General features: G+C 59.6%; 1 long non-coding RNA gene across 1 annotated transcript in view; it reads right to left on the bottom strand.

Moving 5' to 3' along the window:
• Window positions 1–24,740, bottom strand: part of LOC129541719 (uncharacterized) — a 34,893-nt gene that overhangs the window by 9,078 nt on the left and 1,075 nt on the right. The gene's annotated exons all lie outside the window — the stretch shown is intronic.

Below are 24,740 nucleotides of genomic sequence, written 5' to 3'. Positions count from 1 at the left end.
CGCCAGGCCTCCCTGTCCATCACCAACTCCCGGAGTTCACTCAAACTCATGTCCATAGAGTCGGTGATGCCATCCAGCCATCTCATCCTCTGTCGTCCCCTTCTCCTCCCGCCTTCAATCTTTCCCAGCATCAGGGTCTTTTCAAATGAGTCAGCTCGTCACATCAGGTGGCCAAAGTATTGGAGTTTCAGCTTCAACATCAGTCCCTCCAATGAACACCCAGGACTGATCTCCTTCAGAATGGACTGGTTGGATCTCCTTGCAGTCCAAGGGACTCTCAAGAGTCTTCTCCAGCACCACAGTTCAAAAACATCAATTCTTTGGCACTCAGCTTTCTTTATAGTCCAACTCTCACGTCCACTCAAGCCACTCAGACCTCTACAGACCCTGAGGAGATCCAGGTGCTGTTCTGTGCCCACTTCCACTCAGCCCCTGGCAGCCTGGAGCTCCAGCAGGGATCTGCTCCCATGGAGGGTCATCACCCCGACCCAAGAGAGGGGACAACAGTGAGTGGGATCCCGAGTGTGCCCTCCCCGGACGCCCACCCCCAGGAGCAGGGCAGGGCATGGTCCCTTGCCTAGCCCTGCCTGAAGCCCAGCCAGGGGGCAGCCCCCCCAGGGTCCCCTCCAAGCCTGTGGAGGGAGGGCGCAGCCAGGCGGGGAGGACGCAGGCATGGTTCCCTGGGGGCAGGGTGAGACCCAGAGGTGGTGTCAGGCCCACTGGGGTGACACCAGCCCATCGCTTACCGGGCGGGTCACTCAGGCCGGCAGCTGGACCTCTGAATCTGGTCTGCAGGGTGATGCCCGCTGGCCCGTGGGATCCAGTGAGGACTAAAGGAGCCGCTGTGCGAATGCCCTGCTCCTCCAGCTCCAACTACCGTGACCGCTGGCCCCTCAGACCAGGCATCCTGTCTCCCAGATGAAGCCAGGAGTTGGAGGAGATCCCTGCCCAGGCCCTTTGCCCTCCACCCCACAAGAAGCTCGCCTTCTCTGAGGACAGAAGGCGGTGGGCGGAGGGACCTGAGATCCCAGGAAAGCAGGGTCTGAACTAGGAGGGGGAGGCCCAGCCTGGTCCCTGCCACTGCTGCACCCGCAGCCCGAAGGCGGGGCTGGCATGCCTGCCCAGACAGGGCCCAGCCCGGCGGGACCTGGGATGCAGACATCAAAGGCGCCAGGCTGCGCCTCCTGGAGCAAGGCAGGCTGGAGTACGGAGGGCCACAACCAGCTGGTTCCTGAGAGCTGGGGCGCCCAGCCCCCCAGCCCCACCCCGGGTCAAGGCCACCTGCCAGGGGTGGGCTGCCCAGAAACCCTCTCCCTGGGAGGTGCCACCTTGGGGCGCTGAGCTGCCGCAGGGGGTGCCCGCCCTCTGAGCGGCCTCTCTGAGGAGCACACGTGGGTCCTCAAGCAGACGTTTCAGAGCGCGGCCAGGGGACCCCCTGCCTGCCCCAGAGGCGCCCGATGTGCGTGGATGTGGGTGCCCCCAGCCCTGACCCCTGACACACACATGCACCCACGGGGTCAGCCGGCGGGTCAGGGGGCCTGGGGGCCCCTGCCCACCGCCCCTCACCTGTGGACAGGACGTGAGGGTGCCCAGGTCCCTGGCCAGGCAAGTCGCCTGTCTGACCGCCCAGAGCAGGGCTGTCACTTGCGATCCAGACACCCTGCCTCGTGCACAGCAGGCAGGCCAGAGGCTCCCTAGGGGGAATGGGCGCCTGGGAGGGAGGGGCCACCAGGAAGGGTGGCAGGAGGTCTGGGTGCCACTGTCCCAGCCCCCAGCCCCCCAGAAAAGAAGCTGGTCCAGCCCTTCTACCCCCGGGGCGTCCCCAGCCGATAGTGGCCCGTGGTCTCCACACTGGGGCAAGAATGCACTGGGAGCAGCCCCCAGGGATGGCAGAACCCGGAAGACATCCCCATCCTGAGATCCAGAAACCGCGACCGTGTGTCCCCCGGAGAGAGGACACTGCAGGTGGGACTACGTGGAGGCCCCCGAGGCCCCACTGTCCCCACGTGGAGCCTTGTGAGAGGGAGCCCCGAGGGCCAGAGAAGGAATCAGACTCGGGCTGAGGGGCCTCGGGGTGCAGGCACCTCCAGGAGCTGGAGGAGGCCAGGAAGGGACCCCACGGCCCCCCAGGGGCCCAGAGGACCCAGTCCTGCAGACCCCCGCGGTTCTGGACTCTGACCTCTGACCTGGAGAGAGCGCAAGTGCTGCCTCAGCCACCGACCCCGGGAGTTGGCCCCACGGGAGGCGGGGGAGGAGCTGGGGGCTGTGCTCTTTGCTCCCCTCCCCCCCAAGTGCAGGTGGGGGCAGGAGCGCCCACCCCCAGGGCCAGGGCATGTCACCCAGGGAGCCGGCAGGTCTGGAAGGGCTCAGCCATGTGGTCTGGGTGTGTCCCGATTGTGAAAACTCAGCCACTGGACAAGTAGATTTCACACTTGAGGAAAATCAGGGATGAGAGGGAGGCCAGAGACGGCTGGGATTGGGGGGCTGCGACAGGCGGGACACGGGGGGATGGCCGCGCACCTGGAGTCCGCACACCTCCGCTCAGCACGGGTACCCGCCGTGGATAGGTCCTGGCTCCCACCCTGAGCCCACCGCCAGCTCCCCACAGCCCCCTGGACCACAAGTGCCCACCCCGCCCGTGGTTTGCGCCCCTGAGGCTCGCTGCACAGCCGTGGCGGGGAGGCCGCCCCGGGCCCAGGCGCTCAGAGCCTGGGGTGGGGGACAAGCCCCGGGACCAGCCCCGCAGGCTCCGCAGAGGCTAGACTCTGCCCCATACGCCCCAGGGACCCTCCGTGGGCAGGGCGTCGCTTCTCTCATCCCCAAAGACAAGGCCCCACCCCGGCCCCACACACCCACGTCTCCCCTCCCCGAACCCCTCTCCCAGAGCCGCGGTTTGCAGCCCGGCGCCCCCAGAGCCCGGCGTCACCCGCTCTCCTGTTCGCAGCCCGGCGCCCCCAGAGCCCGGCGTCACCCGCTCTCCTGTTCGCAGCCCGGCGCCCCCAGAGCCCGGCGTCACCCGCTCTCCTGCTCGCAGCCCGGCGCCCCCAGAGCCCGGCGTCACCCGCTCTCCTGTTTGCAGCCCGGCGCCCCAAGAGCCCGGCGTCACCCGCTCTCCTGTTCGCAGCCCGGCGCCCCCAGAGCCCGGCGTCACCCCTCTCTCCTGCTCCTCCTCACTGCCTCCCCGCGGGCTCTCCCCACGCCCCACCCGGGTCCTCATGTGCCCACCCCGAGGGCATGTCCGGCCCTGGGATGGGGGGCGCCCCAGCCTCCGCCAGCCCTCTCGGCCCAGCCCCCAGGCACCGGGGCGCCGTGAGCGCTGACGGCGCGCTCCGCTCGGCGTGTGCAGCCCCGGAGAGCCCGCAGCGTGGACGGAGCGCCGGGAGCTGGGGCGCGCGCATGTCAGTTGCTGCCGTGGAAGCCGGCCGCCTCAGGGTCTCCTGCGCCCTGCTGTAATTCTTTCCAAAGCGTGGGGCCCTCCCACGACAGTGCACCCCGGGCGCTGAATTAAAATTCCTCTCTTCAAGGAAGACTAAAGTGACAGCTGTTTCCAAAACACACACTCAGAGTAACCCTGAGTGATTAAAGCGTCTGAGACGTGGGAAACAATTCCACATATCAAAGACTGAAAAAACCAAGGAGTGAGATTTACAAAAGTTTGTCTTAACACCCAGTGTGATCCTTTGCTATAAAACTGTTCTTTTACATCAGACGCCACGCTTCACTTCCTGAATAAGTTCAGACTGGCTACCTACAGCTAACCAACTCATCGGAAAAGACCCTGATGCTGGGAAAGGTTGAAGGCGGGAGGAGAAGGGGACGACAGAGGAGGAGACGGTTGGATGGCATCACCGACTTGATGGACATGAGTTCGAGGGAGCTCAGGGAGATGGTGAAGGATGGGGAAGCCTGGCGTGCTGCAGTCCAGGGGGTCACAGAGCCGGACACGAGTGAAAAACCCACAGTTGTCAGCAGTCGCCCAGAGTGTCCAGCTGTCCTGCATGCCTCCACATGCTGGGAACTGTGACCAGCTCTTACGCGGGGACTCCTGGAAACACGTCCAAAGTTAAAACGTGCGGACCTTTGACCCTGCCTTCCTGAGAATTGTTTTTAAGAAAATAATTGTGCAAAGATGTGTATGGCAGGAACCTTTGCTATAATGATGAAAAAACTAGCAAAAAAGCCACTGGAACCCGGCTGGTGGAGGGAATAAGTGGTCTCCCCACAGGGTGGGGTAGGTTTGCTGTGTGCATGTGGCCGGGAAAGATGCCCCTGGATTCCAGAAGTTACAATAAGATCTCAGCTGTGATAGGACGGAGCGGCAGTTCTCAGGCAGGGACGGGTTCCCACCCCACCCCCACCCCCCGAGGACACGGCCACATCTGGAGACGCTGTGGGTGTCACGACTCCTGCGTCCAGTAGGTGGACAGCACCCTCCCACGAAGCACAGGGCAGTCCCCCACAGAGAACACCCACAGAGTCAAGGTTGAGAGACCCCAGAACACAGCCTTCGGGGAGTCTGAACGTCTGCCAGCCACACCATTAACAAAGTCGGAATCCGAGATACAAGGATGAGTGGAGGGTTCTGATGAGACTGACTCTCTACATATTGTCTGAGTTTTCAATAAATTACTGTTTTACATGATAGGAGATTTGTCTCCAAAACACTGCTGTGTGTCCATTTCCCTCAAGGTTCCTACTCGGGCACAACGCAGTTTCACGTGACCCCCGACCCCTCCTTGCAAGGCCCGTCTCTGCCTGTTCGGATGAGAAGACCGTGTGCTGAGGCTGTTTCCTTTCCCGCGTTCCACTGGCTTCGCTGAGCTACAGTCACATAACCGTGAAGTCCACTCAACCTAAAGTGCAGTTTGGTGGTTTTAACACCTTCAGAGTCGTGCAGCCATCACCATCATCTCACTGTAGAACACCCTCGTCGCCCCCAAAAGAAGCTCCGTTCCACACTGCCCCCAGCCCTGGGCACACACCTGCTCTGTCTCTTTAGATTCGTCTCCTCTGGATATTTCGTAAAGGGAATCATACAACCTGTGGCCTCATAAGACTGGCTTCTTTCACTTAGCATAATGCATGCTGGGTGCACTCAGGTTATAACTCGGATCAGAACTCCAATCTTTTTTGTGGCCGAATAACATTCCACTGTACAGATAGACGACATTTTGCTTATCCGTTCATCCGCCATCGGACATCCGCTGTTGGATTGTTTCCTCCTCTCGGCTACAGCGAATGGCGCTGCTGCGATCATCCACGTACAAGTCTCCGCAGGAACACGTGTTTTCATTTCTCTTGTGCACGTGCTCCAGTGGAGCGGCTCTGCAGGGTCACGAGGTAACACCGTGTGTAACCCTCCAGTGAACCGTGGGACTGTTTTCCAAGGTGGCTGCGCTCGCAATGCACGACTTCCCTATTCCTCCACCTCAGACGCATCCTTCTGCTCTCAAACAGGAACGCTGAAGGAGTGCAGCCACTTGACAGCAGCCGCCCCACAGACCCTGCGAGGAAAAGCACTGCCTTGTCAAATCTATGCACATAAATGTGGAAAAACTGGATAACATGGGCACTCTCCTAGGAAACATGATTTACCAAAACTAACAAGAGTGGGGGGAGAGCTCTAAATAGAATAATTGCCAGAAGAGAGAGAAATTCATTAAGCAGCAGTGTTCCAAAAGGTACGAGACCCAGGCAACGTAACCCAGGAAATCTGCCCAACCACCGCCCCACAGAAAAGGATCGTTCCAGCATCATTCAGTCTTAGAGCACACAGAAAAGTCCCGATCACATCCAAAGTAAGCACGATACCAATGTCAAAATCCAGCCTCTGTTGTACGTAAAGGTGGATCTCTTCTATGAAGATCCACACAAAAATCCCAAATAAAACACAAGCAAGCAGGTCTAACCTGTCTGCACATTTGAAACAACACACTCCATAAGAAGCAGGGCTTACTTCAGGGGCAGTTACTGGCATAGCTCATGGATTTGATGAAGACATTTGATGAAATGTAATATTCATTCTGAACTGAACATTCATTCTCATTTAAAGTTTAAAAATGAAATAGAAAAAAAGTTTTAATGAAACTAATAGGTAGAAACCCGTCACATGATAAAGAGACAAAGCCACCATCTGCCCTGTGCTTGGTGAGAGAAGAAAGCACGCACACATGCTGTCATGTCCCACTCTTTGCGACCCCACGGACTGTAGTCCACCAGGCTCCTCTGTCCATGGGACTCTCCAGGCAAGAACACTGGAGCGGGCTGCCATTTCCTCCTCCAGGGGACCTCCCGACCCAGGGATCCAACCTGGGTCCCTTGCATCTCTTGCACTGGCAGGCAGACTCTTTACCCCCGGGAAGCCTGAGGAAAACCAGGGGCATTCAAATTGAAAAGAGAAAGGCGTAACTAGTACTATTTTCAGGTTATATGATCGCATACTTCAAGAAATAAATAAAATCAACTAAATATTGCTATAAACCAAAGGAAAATCTTGCATGATGACCAAGTCCAAAAATGCTATATAGGAATCTGTAACTTTCATCAATACCCCCAATAAAAGACTGTAGAAGATAAAATAGAAGATCACCCTTGAAATATAAGCAACACAAACTGATAAAATCCTAAGGAATAAACTTATGGAGACACGTACAAATTTTACATGAAGAAAATGTTTAAATACGTCTGGGAGACACAGATGTGTTTTGAACAAATAAAAAGTCAGTCCGTGCCTTTGTGTAGACATGTTCAACATCATAAAGATGTCTTTTCTCCACGGCTTCATCTAAAACATTAATGTGATTCCAACAAAAACATCAATAAAACATTTGGAACAGAAAAGGAAAAGTTTAAAACATGTCGCGAGGCATCACTTGAAGATCAGGAGGTCCGTCAACGTGTAAGCAGGTAGGTGCTGATCGATGCAGCCTTGGGACCCACCCCAAACACGCGTGACCACGTCACGTATGCAGAGACGGGCTGTTCGGCGTGTGACAGGGCGTGCTGGGACAGATGGAGCCGGCTGGGGGACGGCTGCGATACGGAGCTCACATTTGACACCAGAGAAGCCACAGGCATTAATACAATAAAAGCATGAACGTTCAAAGGACCCGTGGGAGAATATTACATTTCCTCATCTCAGGGTGAGGAAGGCCTTTCTGAACAAGACAAAATCTGAAGCCACAAAAAAAGTGTACAAAGTAACTGCCTAGGGGGACTTTTCTCACTTACGATGGAAGAGGTGTCGGGGGAACAGCACTGCCATCGTGACGTGAATAAGCCTTCAGAATCGTCACTGTGGGGTCCTTGGGGGCAGAGGTGGAGGACAGCCTGGTGAATCCAGCGGACAAGACCGCCTTTGGCAGAGCAGCCAAGCTGGGAGCGTTTCAACAAGTTCTGAGGACCCCATGGGGGCTGGCGTCCGTTTGGAAGCCCCAGGAGTCCAGACCCAAGGGTGCGTGTGCTAGTGGTCATGCAAGGGCCTGGAAAGCCACCCTGCGGGACAGGGCAGGGGGTGTCCAGCCAGCCAGGTGGGGGATCAGGCTGCATCTGCTGGCAGGCGGGCATCCTCTGAGGCAGGGGACAGGGACCCTCCTGCCTTCGAGAGCAGGATGGGGTTCAGGTAAACCCGGCCCTGGGTACCCAGGGGTGGGGAAACGGGCAGAGCGAGCCCTGGAGGCCCAGCACGCTCCGTCTCAGAGAGCAATTCCTGTTTAAGTTTCCTTAACTTAATTCAATTCCTGTCGTTTAGGTTGGGGGACACGAAGGCTGAGTGTCAGTGTGGATAGAGGGACTGTCCTGGCATCGCGCGAACAGTCTCCCAGAACTCTCCAGTAGTCAGCAACCACGTGACGGCAAGTTGAACAAACACCAGCGCCGAGGAGCAGCTCCCACGCTGCTTCCCTCCTGTAGCCTCCATCCCGTGCAGCAGAAAGGCAGCGGCCCTGCTTCCCAGCGCCGCTGGTGGGAAAGAACCTGCCCGCCAAGGCAGGAGACACAGGAGACGTGGGTTCCATCCCTGGGTCGGGAAGATGCCCTGGAGGAGGGCATGGCTACCCACTCCATTAGTATTCCTGCCTGGAGAATGCTGTGGACAGGGGAGCCTGGCCGCTACAGTCCAGGGGGTCACAGAGTCGGACCTGACTGAGCGCTGCTCGCAAGTGGACGAGGCGCACAGCCTGGCACGGGCTCTCCCTGCCTGCTGACCCTCGGGCACTCGGGGAACCAGCCCCCACGACCGCCAACCCTGCCCCCACCCCGCTGCCTCCAAGCAGACAGCTGCATTTCGACCCCCCTCTCTCTGGTCCTCGCCCCCCCAGGTCAACCCAGAGACCTTCTCTGCAGACCCTGGAGCTCTACAGGATGCACCCGGCTGGAAACGGAGAGGGGGTCTTTCCAGGAGGAGGACAGGCAGGTCAGATGGGGGGACCAAGGGCCCGCTGGCCCTGCCCTGGGAACCTGTGGCCTGTTCAGACCTCGCCCTGTCGCTGATCCCAGGCCGGCCAGGAGGGGCTGGGGGAGCTGGGCATGGAGCCCCCTGGGGCTCCATGAGACCACAGCAGGACTGTGGGATCCCAGCCCTCCCCGCGGTTGCGTGTCCCCAGCTCATCCGGTCAGCACCCCACAGGGCACCCTGCCCTCCTGCCTTCCTCCCCTTCCCTCACTGGGTACAGTTCCCTGAGACCTGAAACAAAAGCCACCCTGATTCGTAAGCGCCCCTCCCCCAGTGCCCCACGCACCCACCAAGCGCCCCTCCCCCGGTGCCCCGGGCACCTCAGCCTCCAAGTCCTCATTTCTAGGCTGGGGGTGGCTGCCCTTCCTCCAGGTCTTAGGCTGTGGAGGAGGAGGACCCCAGGAGGGGCATCTGCCACGGCTGCACTCACCAACCCCCCGCAGCAGGCTGCCCAAGGAGCTCGGCCCAGCCTCAGGCTCCAGAGGGGCCTGGCCTAACCCCCACAGTGTAGCCACCCCCACTTCCCGCCTGGGATGTGGCCGCGTCCCCATCCCTGTCCCCAGCGTCTGGGCAGAGTAGGTGAGAGGGCTTGCTCTGACCTCCCCACTGCAGCTCATCTTTGCCATCCCCGCTCCCGAGGGTCCAGGGACCACGAGGTCACAGCATTCACGCCCTCGAGACCCCAGACACGGTCCTCCCCCTACAGTCTCCCCTCCCACCAAGGAGGGTGGCCAGAGAGGATGAGACCACCTGCTCCACGCCCCCAGGGCGGAAGAATCCCAGGAGGGGCCCAGGCCAGGCCTTGGTCACCGGCTGGATGCCGGCGGGGAGGGTCAGTCCAAGAGGGGAGACGGAGGGTCCCACAGGACGCTGCAGTGCCGGGCTCCCACGTGGTCGGCGGGGTGGGCAGCAGCTGGAAGGATGCAGGCTGAGTCCAAACACTGGACCACAGCCTCGCCTTCCCCCAACCAGCCACATGGCCAGGCCGTGGCCTCACGTGGAAGGTGAGCGGCACACGGGCTTCTGCCCCAGGGTGTCTGCCACGGACGGGGTTCGAGGTTCAGCGCCCCCTGGAGGCCGTGGACCTCTGGGTTCAGCGTGGGGTGGGCGGGCAACAGGCTCTCAAGACGGGTCCTGCCTGTGGGGGCCTGCGTGGACCTCCGCCTGTCCCCTTCCCTCTCCGCTGTCGTCAGGGGGCTGATCCCCAGTGACAGCCGAGGGTCCTGGAGCAGAGTTGGGTGGGGTGAGGGTCCAGGTCCACTCCTGGGTGGAGCTGCGCAAGCATGGATCCAGGGTCTGCCTCGCCCTCCCCGGTCCCCACCCAGAGTCCAGGGACGGACAGCAGAGGCTCCTGTGGGGGGTCCTGGAGCTCGGAGCCCAGGCGTCCTGGGGGCAGTGATCAGTTCATGCGACCACTCTGTTAAGCTTTGGTCCCCGTGGTTTGATCACACAGGAACCCAGGTGCTGCTATGCGGTGGTGGTTCGGTCGCTCAGTCGTGTCTGACTCTTTGCGACCCCATGGACTGTAGCCTGCCAGGTTCCTCCGGCCATGGGATTCTCCAGACAACAGTACTGGAGTGGGTCGCCATGCCCTCCTCCAGGGGATCTTCCCAACCCAGGGATCCAACCCACATCTCCTGCATTGAAGGCATATTTTTTATCACTGAGCCACCAGGGAAGCCCAGCAGAGAATCTGACCTCACCGAAAACAACCCGGCCACTGCCCCCAACTTCCAGGAGGTGACGTTTGAGCCCGTTAAGGTTCCACCTGGTAGGGGTGCCTATGCTCACCTGGAGACCCTGGGCCATATGCCAAATAGTGCCAATGGGGTCTGAGTGCTGCCTTGGGGTCACGTGGTATCAGTTGACCTCTCAAGGGCCTGGACCCTGCGGTCAGCCACTTGGACAGTCAATCAATGAATGCTGACGTAAGGGCCCTGGGAAAACCTCTGGACTCAGGCTGGGTTGACAATCCTCCCCCACCATGTCCAGGACCCCCCAGGACATTAGGACAGTCTTCCACAGCAGCTCTGGGGGGTGGGGTCCAGGGTTTTACCTGGCACAGGTTGGCAGAACCATCCCTGCGAGACCACTTCTGACATGAGTGGCAAGTTTGTTTTCGGAGTTGGGGGCAGTGGCTCAGTTGTTTTGGATGAGGTCAGATTCTCTGCTGGGTTTCCCAGGTGAGTCAGTGGTAAAGAATTCACCCGAAATGCAGGAGATGCGGGCTCAATCCCTGGGTCGGGACGATCCCCTGGAGGAGGAAATGGTGACCCATTCTAGTCTTCTTGCCTGGGGAATCCCAGGGACAGAGGGGCCTGGGTCCTGGGAGGCGCGCCATCCCAACTCCAAGAAAGGACCGTGGAGGCTTCCTGCCCGGCGTTCTCCTGGGCTCTGCCCCCAGCATCCGCCCAGGCTGCCTTCAGTCTCTGTCCTTTCCTGGGAGAAGCCATAACCCTGAATGCCTCAGCTTTGCTGAGTTCTGAGTCTTTCTAGTGTACCACAGTACTCCAGAGGGTCCAGGGACACAAACTTGGCACTGATGTCGGAGCAGCCTCAGGTGGATGATTCCCTTCAGCTTGTGCCTGGGAACTCAGGATCCCCGGGCTTCCCTGGTGGCTCAGTTGGCAAAGAATCCCGCCTGGTGCAGGAGACCATTTGCAACACAGGAGACTCAGGTTCGATCCCTGGGTCAGGAACATCCCCGGAGGAGGAAATGGCAGCCCAGTCCAGGATTCTTGCCTGGAGAATCCCACGGACAGAGGAGCCTGGCGGGCTGCAGTCCACAGGGCCACAAGAGGACACGACTGAGCGTGCAAACCACCACTGCCTCCCAGAGCTGCTGCAGGAGACACATCCTGCCGTCCCGGGCTCCTGAATGCGGTGGGGAGGCACTGGAGATGCTCCACTTGCTCCCCTGAAGACAAGCGCTTGCATGGGGGGTGGGGTGGGGGTGGAGAGGGGTCTGCAAACACCTGAACGAGCACTGGCACTGCCCCCTGGGACTCAGGGTGCTGAGCCGGAGGATGGCACGGGCGGTAAGGTGAGGGGGGTCCACCCACCTAGGCCACCCCCCAGGACACTGGGGTCACACCGGGGGGCCGGGCCCAGGCTCCACCTCCACCCGGCGGGCCCATCTGCACAGACCTTGAATTTCAAACAGAATCAAAGTCTTCTTAGAGTTTGGGCAAAAATCTCATGATTTTTTTTTTTTAAATAGTTTGGGCAAGTCCTGAACTAGACTCTGCCAACTGCTCCTTCCTCCTGTAATTTAAAGAAGAAGAAGAAAAAAAAAAAAAGAAGCAAAACCACTGTGCACTTCAAGGGAAACATGGTCTGCGGGCCGGTTCTGCCATGTCATCAAAATCACGGTTTGGAGAATCAGCGTTGGGTCCAACCGTGTCTCACAGCCCTTCCCCAACTTTGTTCGTTTCTATTTTATATTTTTAATCCACCAGTGAGGCGCTGTCTCTGCAGGGCGTTAGGAGCTGGCCAGGCCGCAGAGAGCCAAGATCCCCTCCCCAGGGCGGCCAGGCATGAGGGCTGGTCCTTGGGAGCCAGTGGGCTGGACCCCCACCCTGGGTGGGGTGGGGACAGCCGGTGGGGGGGTTCTGGGTTGTGAGCAGCCGTCTGCGGTTGGCCTGTCCACTTCAGAGGTCAGGGACCCAACACACACTATGCGGAGCCCCTCCACATACCGGGTCAGACAGATTGGCCACCACCACCCACGGCGCCGGAGGCCCCCTTGGACGCTGCTCAGTGCTCCTGGGGGCAGTGGGGAAGGGCTGGAGATGGACGGATGACGGCCCTGGGGTCACGGCTGTGCTTGACCTGCATCTTGTCCTCTGAGGCAAACAAAGGCTAGAAGGATGGCCTCCTGGGTAAGCAGGCACGGGCAGAGGGACCCCGAGGGGCTGGGACCCCGGAAGGCTGGGACTCCTGGCTGAACTTTATTTCAGGACAGGCAGGCAGGGCCCCGAAGACGCCTCGCCATCTGGTCCAGCCTGCTTCTGCTGCCAGGGTTGCACCCCTGCGCTGCGTGTCCTTCACTGGCAGGGTTTCTGTGGCCCTCAGGGGAGGCGGGATCCCGCAGGCCCCCTGACAGCTGCCGAGGGGCGGGTGCCAGGCCCCAGGAAGCCGCAGAGCCACACGCCCACGGGTAATGACAGGGCACTGGCCCACTTACGAGTCCGGGAGCCAAGGGTCCGCATCTCGGAGCTGCGGTCTCCGCTCGGATAAGGGTTGCACGGTTTCATTTCCGCCATGTGGCCCCTTCCGTGGATCTGCCCAGGGTGCCGGCCTGCTGGGCACAGCAGGCCCACGAAGCCAGGCGCAGGCTGGCACCCAGACCTCATGAGGGGAGGCCTCCGCCCTCCAGCCCTTGGGCAGCCCTCAGCTGTGCACCCCAACTTCAGTATTCCAAAGGACCGACTAGGAAGACGCGGGGGAAGAAACTGCAGGCCCCTGGGTCTCAGAGGCTGGGCACGGGAGGGTGGGGGGCTCCGCCTGCCTAGGGTGCACAGGCACTGGGCCTGCAGGCTCTCCAGCGGGCTTCTCTCAGAGATTCACGCAGTCAGCAGCCCCGTCCTGAGCTGGTGGGGGACACAGAGTCCCTCCTGCAGGCCCGCACCCGTTTCCAGGCAATCCCTAGGAAGGCCACGCCAGGCTTCCCGAAGCAGGATGGCCCACCATGAGCACAAATGTGCTGACCAGGGACCCCGAGTGGGCCACTGGCGCTCAGGGCTCTACAGGGCACTTTCCAGACTGGGGGACACTCAGGGCTGGAAGCTGGCTGAGGCAGGCCAGGCCAGACAGACAGCATCCCTCACACCTTGGCCAAACAGCAGCCAGAGGGACACGGGGGACAGAGCCATGGACGCCCACCAGCCCCTCCCACCCCACTAGTCTGGGCAGAGTGGCCACTTACCCTCAGCCCAGTGAGGAGGGAGAATTCACCCAGAACATCAGAACTGGGGAGCTCTGGGGCTGGCTGCAGCAAGCCACAGCAGGATGGGATTGAAAACGCCTGCATTCACATAGGGTTCAGTCCTGGGGTGGAAGGATGCTCAGTATCAGTAAATCTATAAACATAACCCACCAGGCTCAGTGAGGAGAAAAAAATGACACGATCATCTTGAAGGTGTTGAAAACATTCCAGATCCTTTCCTACTAAAAACTCTGAAAAGAGCTCTCTTAGCAAAAAAAGAACGAAGCAAACTTCTCTACCTTGATAAAGATTTCTTCTAGGGACCTTCAGCCAAAGTTGTGATTAACAGTAAAACTTTAAAAGCACCCCCCTTACAGTCAGGGGGAGGGGGCGGCTTCCCTGGTGGCTCAGATGGTAAAGGATCCACCTGGAATGAGGGAGACTGGAGTCCAATCCCTGGGTCGGGAAGATCCCTGGAGAAGGGATCAGCAACCCACTCCAGTATTCTTGTCTGGAGAATGCCATAGGCAGAGGAGCCCGGCGGGCTGCAGTCCACGGGGCCGCAAAGAGTCGGACACGACTGAGCGAGAACACTTTACCATCAGGGCAGCAGACGAGGCTCTTCACCATTTACGGTGTTTTCCACATCGTTTACCTTTTACCAGGATTACACTAGAGACCATAGTCAAGGCACCAATAAATGTACTTTCTTAAAAGAACTGAAAGGCTAAAACGTTTGAAAATGAAAAGATCAAGCCATGACTAATTGAGAAATCAGAAGTGGACAACTGAAACGGTGTGAGAACTAATTACATGATTTATTCAAGTTGTGAGATCAAAAAGCATCATTCAGTAGTCATTAGCTCTCCTGTACAAGTAATGACCAATGAAAATACATCTTCAAAACCACTGCTTACCAGAGTCCCAAAAATCTAAAAGTAAATCCAAAAAAAAAAAGTAAAAGGCTTAGATAGTAAAAATTATAAAACCTCACTGAAAAGCAATTTTGAAAAAAAATGAATAAAGCAAGAAATTTGCAATACATAGGATTCTCAATTTTGACTGAAAAAAAAAAAAGTCAGTTCTCCCAAAACTAACCTACAAATTCAGGGCAATTGATGAGACTTAACAGGTTGAGCCCTAAGTTCTTACAGAGAACAACATCTGAAAGAAGAGCCAAGAAATTCTGAATTTTAAGAAATGTGTGTCCAGGATTCCCCCAGTGGTCCAGTGGATAAGACTCCATGCTCCCAAAGCAGGGGGCCCAGATTCAGACCCTGCTTGGGGGACTAAGATCTCACAGGTCGCAACAAAAACCCTGCACAACTGAAATAAAGGCTAAAATACAAACAACTAAGCTAAAAAAAGTGTCCCGTGAAACTGTGATGAGGTCTTGGTCGAGATGGAAATCTACAGAGATGGGTGGATGGGCATCTGGGAACGCACCCGTGTGGGTCAGAAATCGTCCGGACTAATTCACGCCGGGGGAGGGGTGGTAACTGCCTCCGGGACTCCAAGTGAGAGGCTGCATTTTGATCCGTGGAGAGCCCCTCAGATAACACGGGAAAACAGTCTGGCACCTTCTTAAACACATATACTTACAGCTCAAATTCTACTTCTAGGTGTTTACTAAGGACAAGCAAAAAACATGACCACCAAAAGACTCCTGCATGTTTATGGTGGTCTAATGGGCAAACCCTGGGTGTTCATTGGAAGGACTGATGCTAAAGCTGAAACTCCAATACTTTGGCCACCTCATGCGAAGAGTTGACTCACTGGAAAAGACTCTGATGCTAGAAGGGATTGAGGGTAGGAGGAGAAGGGGACGACAGAGAATGAGATGGCTGGCTGGCATCACCGACTCGATGGACATGAGTTTGAGTGAACTCTGGGAGTTGGTGATGGACAGGGAGGCCTGGCGTGCTGTGGTTCATGGGGTCGCGGAGAGTCGGACACGACTGAGCGACTGAACTGAACTGAACTGAACGGGCAAATAATGTAGATGGCATCAGCAGATGAACGGATAAACTGAGGCACGTCCACAGTGGAATACAGCTCAGCAACAGAAATGGAATATTTGCCAGTACCCGTAATATATTGGCAGACACGGTTGAGGGAGAGAAGCCAGACATAAAAGAATACCTCATAGGAGATTTTACTTAACATACGCAGAAGCAAAACTCATCTATGGTATCAGAAATTAGATCAGTGTCTGCCTGGGTTAAGTAAGGTTCGGGGAGGAGATCCACCACAAACAGAGAAGCTTCTGGCGTGATGGGAGTTTTCTGTCTCATGATCTGGGTGATATTTACATGAGTGTATACACTCGTCAAACCTCAACAAGTTGCAAACTTAAAATGTACAACAATGATACCTTAATAAACTTTACCACGAAGAAAAAACTATCAACACAGAAAGACCAACAATGAAGGTGGGAAACGGCAGAGGGCTTGGATATCGGACCCTGGGAGACTCTCAGGGTGTGAGCTGAGAGCATCTCAACCTCCAGGTCCACGGGGAGCACAGGCAGAAGCACTCGTGAGGCTCACCTGTCCTCCAGATTAGCAAAGGACAAGGGGCTTCACCTGGCCCAGCGTGCTGGAGGGACAACTAGGCCATGTTCATTTAAAATATTAAAACACACACCACGCAACTCAGCGGATGTTTTTCTCATCATTTGTTCTGTAGACTTCACGTGCTCACACAGAGTGCCTGGAGGGTTTTTAATGTCGCTTTGTTTGAAATAACAAAACTCTGGGGCTTAAAATAGAAGGACGATGCAGCCCTTTTTTGGAAATCAGGCGACAAATGGAAAGGAACAAGGGGGAATCACCAGGGCATGAAAGTGAGTGTCAGTCGCTCAGTCGTGTCTGAGTCTCTGTGGCCCCGTGGACTGCAGCCCGCCAGGCTCCTCTGTCCATGGGATTCTCCAGGCAAGAGGACTGGAGTGGGTTGCCAGGCCCTCCTCCAGGGGACCTTCCCGACCCAGGGATGGCACCCAGGTCTCCTGCATTACAGGCGGGTTCTTTACTGTCCGAGCCACCAGGGAAGGACATAGGGCTCAGCTAAAATGCACTGCAGCAACATGCCTAGTAGCCCCTAGTACTAGGGCCTCTCAGCTGCCCAGAGATGACTCACAGAAAGTTCTAGAAGGGTGTGCCTGCAGTGGTAACCTCAGGACTTGGGGCGGAGGGTGTGATTTGAGGTATAAACAGGGACTATGTCTTTTCACACTGCTGAATTTGGAGTTGTAGCAATCACACATACATTACTACTCGAGACTTTCTTTTAAGTTTTTAAGAAGTTTTAAATTCTGGCTATTGGTCATGCCGACTGGATCCTGTCTGAGAGCAGCGGCCTTCAGCCTACTAGGGCCTCCGCCCACTGAGGCGGGGGCTGCAGCCTTGCTCACCTGCGGTTGGAGGAACAGCAGAGGCATCAGCTCCCCTGCAAGCTCCAGGCCCCCTGTGGCCCGCGGCCTGGCAGGGACGGGTCAGCAGCACCCGGGGCGGCCTCTCTGGCAACTTGACATTGCAAGGACATGTCACCCCATCCTCGGGGGCTGGGAGACCAAACACTCAAGAGTCTGCGAAGCTCTCCTCTCGCCAGGCGCTGCCCCTGCCCACCCCGACCCTCTCTCCATCCAGGGAACCTGCCTTCAGGGGCCAGGGGAGCTTCAAGGTGACAAAACACAGGTCCTCATCAGGGCTGGAGCCATGGTGGACACACTCCCGGAGTGCTGTCCCCATTCTGGAAGGCGCTCGTCGCAGGGACGTCCCAGGGGCATCACTCACACCAGGCACGCTCTCAGGCTTCACACAAGTTAACCAGACTTACAAAAGATGGCAACCGTGGTTTGGGGAGGGAGGGGAGAGTTAAGAAAGTTCACCCAATATAAACTAACCATTTTAAAGATCCAGCGGCATCTGAGGCACTTGCAACGTGGTGCAACCGCCACCTCTGCCTGGTTCTAAAGCTCTCTCATCGCCCCAGCTGGCCTCACGAGCAGTCAGTCCACGCCTCCCCTCCCCCAGCCCCGGGCTCCCAGCAACCTGTCTGCTGTCACCAGGGATTTCTGTCCTCCAGACGGTTCACGTAGGAGGGGCTTCCTGTGACCGAAAGAATTCACGGAGCCTAACGATCTCGAGGTTCAACCAGGTTGTCGGCTGAGCCAGCACTTCCTTTTTATGGCCGAATGCAACTCTGCTGGGCGGCCAGAGCGCGTTTGTTTACACTCTCATTAGTGGGGAGACATCGGGGTTGCTCCCACCCTTTATCTCCTGTGAATAATGCTGCTGTCAACAATCGTGTGCAAGTTTAACTGTTTCTGTTTCTTTGGGGTACATGAACTTAGGAGTACACGAGCTAGGTCAAACGGAATTTCTGTTCATTTTAAGGACCCGCCACACTGCTCTCCCAGTGGCTGCACCGTTACACACACCCATCGGCAATGCACGGCCTTTCCGACCCTGCACCCTGGAAAACGTCAGTTACCTTCCACCTTTATTATGACATCCACCCTGGTGGGTACGGAAGGGGCCTCATCGCGGTTGTGACTTGCATTTCCCTGCTGCCTGAGCAATGCTGAGCCTCTTAATGTGTGCTTTCTCGCTATCTGCACATATACGCGTGCATCAAACCCATCCAAGTGTTAATTTGTTGGTGTTATAGACACTGGATCTTTATCAGAGTGTGAACTGCAAACACTCTCTTCCACCCTCGGGGCTGTCCTTTCGCCTACTGCATAGACGTTTCCAGTTCAGACGAAGTCCAGCGTACCCCTTTTCTCTCATGGCCTGTGCTTTTGGTGTCCTGTCTAAGAACCTATGGCCAAATCCAAGGTCATTAAGATTGACCCGCGTTCTCTTGGGAGTTTGATGGCTTGAGCTCTCCCGTTTGGGCCTCTGACCCATGTAGGGCTGGCTTCTATGTGTGCTGTGAGGCGGGGGTCTCCCTTCGTTGGCCGGCCACCACGTGCTGGAGGCGCTGGTCTTGCTCTCAGTGACCGGTCTCAGCACTGTGGGGGCCGACGGGCCACAGACGCCCGCGGGCTTACTCCCGCCTCACCGGCCCGTGTCCACGCCAGGGCCACGCTGTCGCGCTGCTGCAGCTCAGCAACACATTTGAAACTGAGAAATGTAACCCCCCACACATACTCTGCTGCTCTTTTTCAGATTATTTGGCTATTCGGGAACAACCCTGTATTGTGCCCATTTTTCCTGCGAGAAAATGGTGAGCGAGACACGATGCTCTCCTGGGGCAGCTCAGCTGGTCACTGTCGGTGTTGGGACCAGCAAGGCTGCAGGGGGCGAAGGAGCAGACCTTGGGGTCAGGCCAGGGTCTGTGGGACCGGGAGCTCCTTCGGGACTGCCTCACGCCAGCTCTGGGCTCTCAGGGCTGAGGCCAAGGGCACAGCAGGCAGGCATCCCTCTCTGCCCTCCCCGGCTCCAGCCCTGGCCTCAGGCCTGGGGAGCACTTGGATCAGGGCCCCTTGGGAACGGCCAGATTCTCACTGAAGGGCTGGTGTCAGGAGCCTTGCAGGCTGGTCTAAGCAACCACCTGCCTCTGGGGAGGGGACACTTGACCTCCAGTGCCCCCTCCTCCCAGCAAGGGTGGACCACCGCCCTGTCCACTCACCCAGAATTGACCGGAGCTGGGCACTCGGATGGAGCTCAGCCGTAGGGCTGACCCCACAGCCAGTCATGGCGCAGGCTGTGGCCCCAGACCTCCCCTTCAAGTCCAGCAGGCACCCCTTTACGTGTGGGGACGGCCCAGCTGTGCTAGGGGACGGAGGGGCTGCAGCCTCCCACGAGCAGTGCCCAGGCTGAGACCCCCCCCACCCTGGGCTGCACCCACGACAGCCCCCTCCCCCAAGACCTGCAGTGTAACCCTGACTCTGGAAGCACCCCCCTACCCTCCATGGGCTTCAGGGCCTCCGCTTCCCACCTGCAGCCCGTTCTCCTAGGCCAGGGGTCCCGGGCTCAGCATCAGATGTCCTCCCCACCCTGGAGGGCTTTCCTCTTGCACAGTCAGGCCCCAGCATCTCAGCGGCAGACCGTGTGGGGCTGGAACATTCTTGTAGCCCCGCCTGCCTCCCCTCAGGGTCCAGAAGACCCCTTAGTTTGCACCCAGGTCTCAGCCATCCTGCCGAGGTTGCAAGACCCTGCTCCTGGAACCCTGCAGAGCGACACCCCACTCCACCCCACAGAAGGCCCCTCCCTGGCCCTGCCCTGCCCCCCAGCCTCACACTTGGCAGGCAGGCCTGGGCCCTGGCCCCACACAGGTGGGGTCCTTCTCAGCCTGGTGTGCAGGCCCCCAGGCTGCGGGCTGCCCGCCAAGGCCACCGAGGCCACAGTCACCTCCCACTCGCCAGTCCGTGGCGCCTGGCTCCCAACAGGGGGATGGCGCCCCCCCAGGCCGGCTGACCAGGGCCCCACCCCCGCCCCCTCCCCAGCCCTCCCCGGAGAAGACCCTCGGAACCACAGCCCTGCCCCCGTGGCCCCTTCTTTGAGAGCAGCAGAGGTGGGGCCGGCCAGCCCAGTCGGTTCCCAGGCACCCCTCCGCAGCCTCGCGGCCCAGCAGAGTCCCCGCATCCCAGGCGCGTTGGTGTCTCGGCTGCAGGAGCCCAGGACACACCTGGGTGAGTGAGCAAGGTCCCCTCTGGGGGGAAAGGGGATGGCCTGTTTCAGACGCGGGTTTGTTTCTTCCTAAAAATGATGGCTGGGATCCCAGGTCTCCTCCAGCCACACGGTGGGCCTTCTGGGCCAGCTCCACCCCAGGGTGAGCCTTCACTGGCTTCTCAGAGGGTGCCTTGAACTTGGTCAGGCCCTGGAAACTGCTCTTTGTTTGGGGGACCCAGAGAGCTGTGCACACCCTTTGGGCGATGGTGATGAAGACACGCCAGGAGACCTCACATTCAGGAGACCGTCTTCACCGAGGCCCTCAGGTGCCACCCCTGCCTGGACACACACGCCCTGGGCCCCACACCTCTGGAGCTGGAAGCAACCTCAGACCTGTCTGAGACTAGTGGAAGATTCTGGGGCAAGCCTCGGATGTCTGGGGAGGAGAGGGGGGCCTGGTTTGGTTTAATGGGCCGGTCGGCTGGTCAGCCGCACTAGATGAGGAGCGGCTAGGAGCTCCCTGGCATCACTAGCAGGCATGGAGAAGGATTGGAGACGGAAAATCTGAGAAGTCGGCAATGGTGCAGGAGGGAAGGTGTGCAGGACGGACAGACAGAAGCCAGGCGGGCAGGGAGGGCTGGCAGGGCCCCCGGAAAGCAGCAGCTCCCGTGCCAGGCACACCAGGAGGGCTTCACCCCAACACATCAGATGGTGCCTGGGCGCCCCGGGTCCCAGCTCAGCCCTTCCTCCAGGGCTGGGCCAGGAACCGGGCGGGGAAAGAGGCACAGGGGAGGCTGTGCCAGGCGGGCCCAGAGATGAGCATGCAGCTACCTCCTCCAGGGGTTGCGCAGACCCCACACTCAGGCACCCACCCGCAGCTCCTGCCTAGCCCCGCCCAGGTACCTGAGCCTCGCGAACTTGGGAGGCCTGCCCAGGTTTCTGGCTGATCAATGGGCCCCCGCGGAGCTGAGTGGGCTGCCAGGATGTCTGCCTTGAGGTCCGAGCCCCTGTAGGAGTTGGAGCAAGGGATGGGGGACAGGCAGGACTGCCCCTGGGGGACAACATCACCCCCGTTTCGTCTGACCTGCAAATCCCGTGCATGGGCCTTCTCCACCCTCCCTGCTTCTGAGGGGCATCCCCCACCCCGGTGTGGGGGAGTAGTTCAGACTTGGAGCCGAGTCAGCCTTCTAGGGGATGGGGACGAGACCCTCGCCTGCAGGGACTCCAGGACGCTGCTGGGCAGAGCCCAGGCTGGCGCCACACCTTGGGGACTCTACACTGGAGCGACCCTGGGCTAGATCCTTTATAAAGACAAGAAATGCTTTTCCGAAGGGATGCGTGAGCAACTAGAAGCATTTGCCCACCTCCCCATAGAGGCAAGGAGCAGGAGCAAACCAGCGGCAGCCACGAGGCCCGGGAGGGTGTCCCCTTCACCCCCAGGCTCAGGGAGCCATCAGGGACCCCGACGACGCCTGCCCGCAGAAGCCTCTGCTCCGCCAGAGTCCCATTCCTGTCCTCTGGCCACGCCCGGGGCGCCCACTCCCTCTCTCAGGCTGCTGCCCGGCGCCCCCCAGCACCCTACGGAGGTGGGGGGACCCTGTGTCCTCCGCCGACCCCCAGGGCATCACAGCAGCTCTGGGGCCCCAGCAGGTCAGCGACAGCCCAGCTGTCCGGGGCCCAGCCCCCCCCGACCCCACCCTGTCCTGCCACTGGGATGGAGTCTCTCTCGTTGGGGACACGGCAGGCAGGGACAGTCCTATGGATGGAGGCGACCTTAACTGCTCAGTCTACCTGGACACTTGCCTTGGGAGTCCCGAAAGACCCCCACCAGAACACAAACCCCGTTACTCCCCAGCAGCTGCTGGGGGAGCCCCAGGCTGTGGGGTCTGGGGTGGAGCCCGGCAGGCCCGCAGCCCTAACAGCTGGCTCCCGTGGCTTCTGAGCAGCCCTGGCCACCGGCCCCTCGCCAGCCAGAGACAGGAAGTGGGGGGCAGGGCGCTGCCCTCCAGGACTCGGGGTCATTCCTCGAGGAGATGGCAACGTGGAGAGCACACGCCCCCTTCTGAGATGACTCTAAATGGTCCTTTTCTTCTCAGCCCGCACTTGGTGTCAGCAGAGGGCAAATCCAGCCTCCGTCACACACCCACTCGACGGGGACGATACTGTTTCTCTTTATGAGAAAACGACTCACGCCTTCCTCCCTCCCTTCGCACATCTGTGCCCACACGTCTGGCAGACCGGGACCCCAGAGCAAAAGATGGTGGTCTTGGCCGGAGCCACAGCAGCCACCTGTGGGTTCATGAGGCCCTCCCCAGTGCAACCTGGCCCTAGATCCCGGAAACCCAGGCTGTGCGTTCTCCCAGGGGGCACTCGGTCTGCACGGCAGGCCCAGGGCCGTGAGTGGGGACTGGGCATACGCAGCTGTGTCTCGGGAGCAGTGGAGCCCCAGCAGCTGGCACTGGGGTGTTATGACCCCGAACGGGGCCCCTTCCGTCGCCCAGTAAGGTGTCGGCATCTGAACTCTGAGAGCAGGCCCCTGGGTGGGGCAGCAAGGAGGGAGGCTCTGCAGCCCAGAGGATGGGGAGGGAAGAGAGAAAGGAACATGGGGGTGCAGGTGGCACCTCCTCTCCAGGCCCCACGGCCTGTGACCTGATGCCTTGAGCAGAACCACCCCAAGTCACGACCGCCTAGCAGTCAGCTGCCCCCGCGCCTGGCCTCCAGCTTCTGGTCACAAGGCTCCTGGCAGGGGCTGGACCCATCTGGAGCTGGGAGGACAGTCCCCTGCCTTCCCTTGGACACAGGCCAACACTGGGCCCTCCACAGCGTCCCCTGGCCCCGAGGACAGGCCCCACCCCAGGTCTCTGCAGCAGCTCCCGGCCTGCATGGGCACAGCCAGGCCCCCGCCCTCAATCCTCGCAAGGAGACAAGGAACCCGGGCGAGCACGGCGTCTGCAACCACATGGCCGACGAGTGTGGGGCCGGGACTTGAACTCGGGTCTGCAGCTCTCACACCGGGGTGGAACCGGGGAGCCCACTGGTGCCAGCAATGAGACAAAACATGGGCTTTCCCTCCCACCGCTCTCTGTCACCTTCCGTCAGTGACTTGGTGATGGAGAGCCAGAAAGATGGCACCTGCTGGGGAGGTGCGGCGTACCCCAGGGGGACCGTGGTCCTCGGCCCACACTGCACCCTGGCCGCCCTGCCACCTCCCCAAGCGCACGGCTGAGCCCCAAGGCAGCCCCCCAGCGTGGGGCGGAGCAACAGGGGCACAGTCAGAGCCCCGCGCTCCCGGGAGGGGGCCCAGCAGCCACAGCCAGCTGTCCTCGCAGCTGTCCTCCAGAGGGGCACCGCACCCCTCTCTTGCCCGGCTCCCCTGCAGGTCCTCGCAACGAGACATCAGAACTGCCTGGGAACAGCTCCTCACTGGTGGAAAGATCCCGGCTCTGAAGGGGAAAGAACACAGGACCTTAGGGGCAGTGGTGAGGGTTCCTCTATGGGACGGAGCCAGCACACACCTGGGAGGGGCCGGGCAGGGGCTGTGCCCACGACCACCACATCCAGGATGCTGGGCGTATAAGAGCGGCCCCTCAGGCTCTGGCCGCACTGACCGCACCCTGAGGAATCACACGGTCTGGCCGACTTTACAGGTCACAGACCCCAGGAACTACAGCGAGGGTGGGTGACCCCACCAAACCTCAGGCCAGGTTTAGCCCTCTGGCTCCTGCCTGATCCGGAAGCAAAGATGGAGGGGGGGGTCCCGCAGCAGCCACCCGAGGGCTGCACCCCGAGTCACCCACTGGACAAAGCAGCAGGTGCATGTGGAGGGCTGGAGGCCTGCACACCGCAGGGGCCTCACCCCCATCCCCACACAATGACTCATGGTCTCTGGGCAAGGGGCTAAGAGACTCTCTAGGGCTGTGGCGCCCACCACGCTGGAAGCCCCAGGGGAGGGATGGGGCCCTCCTTCCTCCCACAGTGGACAGGCTTGCTCCTGTGAGGTGAAACAGTGGGGCCCCAGGTTCAAGGTCCAGGCATGTTACTGGCTCAAGGTGGCGATCTCGGGGTCCTCTCCCAAGGGTGCTGGTTTATTTGCTTTCACCCCATTTCTGCCCATCAGGCATCTGGGCTGGGGGCCTGGTGGCTTCCAGGTTCTGCGCTCACAAAGCAGGAGGGAACGGACGCTGGGAAGAAACGAAGGCGCCGTCTGGGTGTCACTGCCCAGCTTCTGACCTCTGCTCCCGTGGCCGCCCGGACCCCCTCCCTCTCCCTGCGGCTGACAGCACCGCGAACTCCCCGCGCGCGGTCCCGGCCACCCCCCATACACCTGACCTGCTCTTGGCCCGACCGCACCCCTTCCCCAAGAGGTCACCTGCCACCACCCGGCGGCCCCAGCCCTCGGACAAGCCTCTGCCCCGCTCTCGCTTCTCGAGCATGCAGAGCATCACGCGGAGGGGACAAAAGCCGGCCCACGATCTCGGGCAACTAGGCGGCGGGTCGCCTCTGCGCGTGAAGGCGAGCGGGCGCGGGCTGCTCTCTCGGCCCGGTTCCCGCGTACAGCCCCCCACCCTCCTCCACAAAAGAATCGAGCCGGAGCCGCGGGGGCGAGGCTGAAGCGCGCGCGAGGGTGGGGCCGGTGAGGGGCGCGGGCGCTGGACGCGGGGCCGGGAGGCTGCGGGCCCGGGCGCGCGGGGCACGCGGCCAGCAGGGCGCAGCGGCGCGGAGCGCGGGCGGCGGGCGGCGC

Source organism: Moschus berezovskii, chromosome 4 (genome assembly GCF_049115385.1).
Source record: "Moschus berezovskii isolate FMDL1 chromosome 4, NW_MosBer_1.0, whole genome shotgun sequence".
In the NCBI taxonomy this organism is placed as follows: domain Eukaryota; kingdom Metazoa; phylum Chordata; class Mammalia; order Artiodactyla; family Moschidae; genus Moschus; species Moschus berezovskii.
Note: the sequence above shows the minus strand (reverse complement) of the source record. Positions and strands in the feature narration are given on the sequence as shown.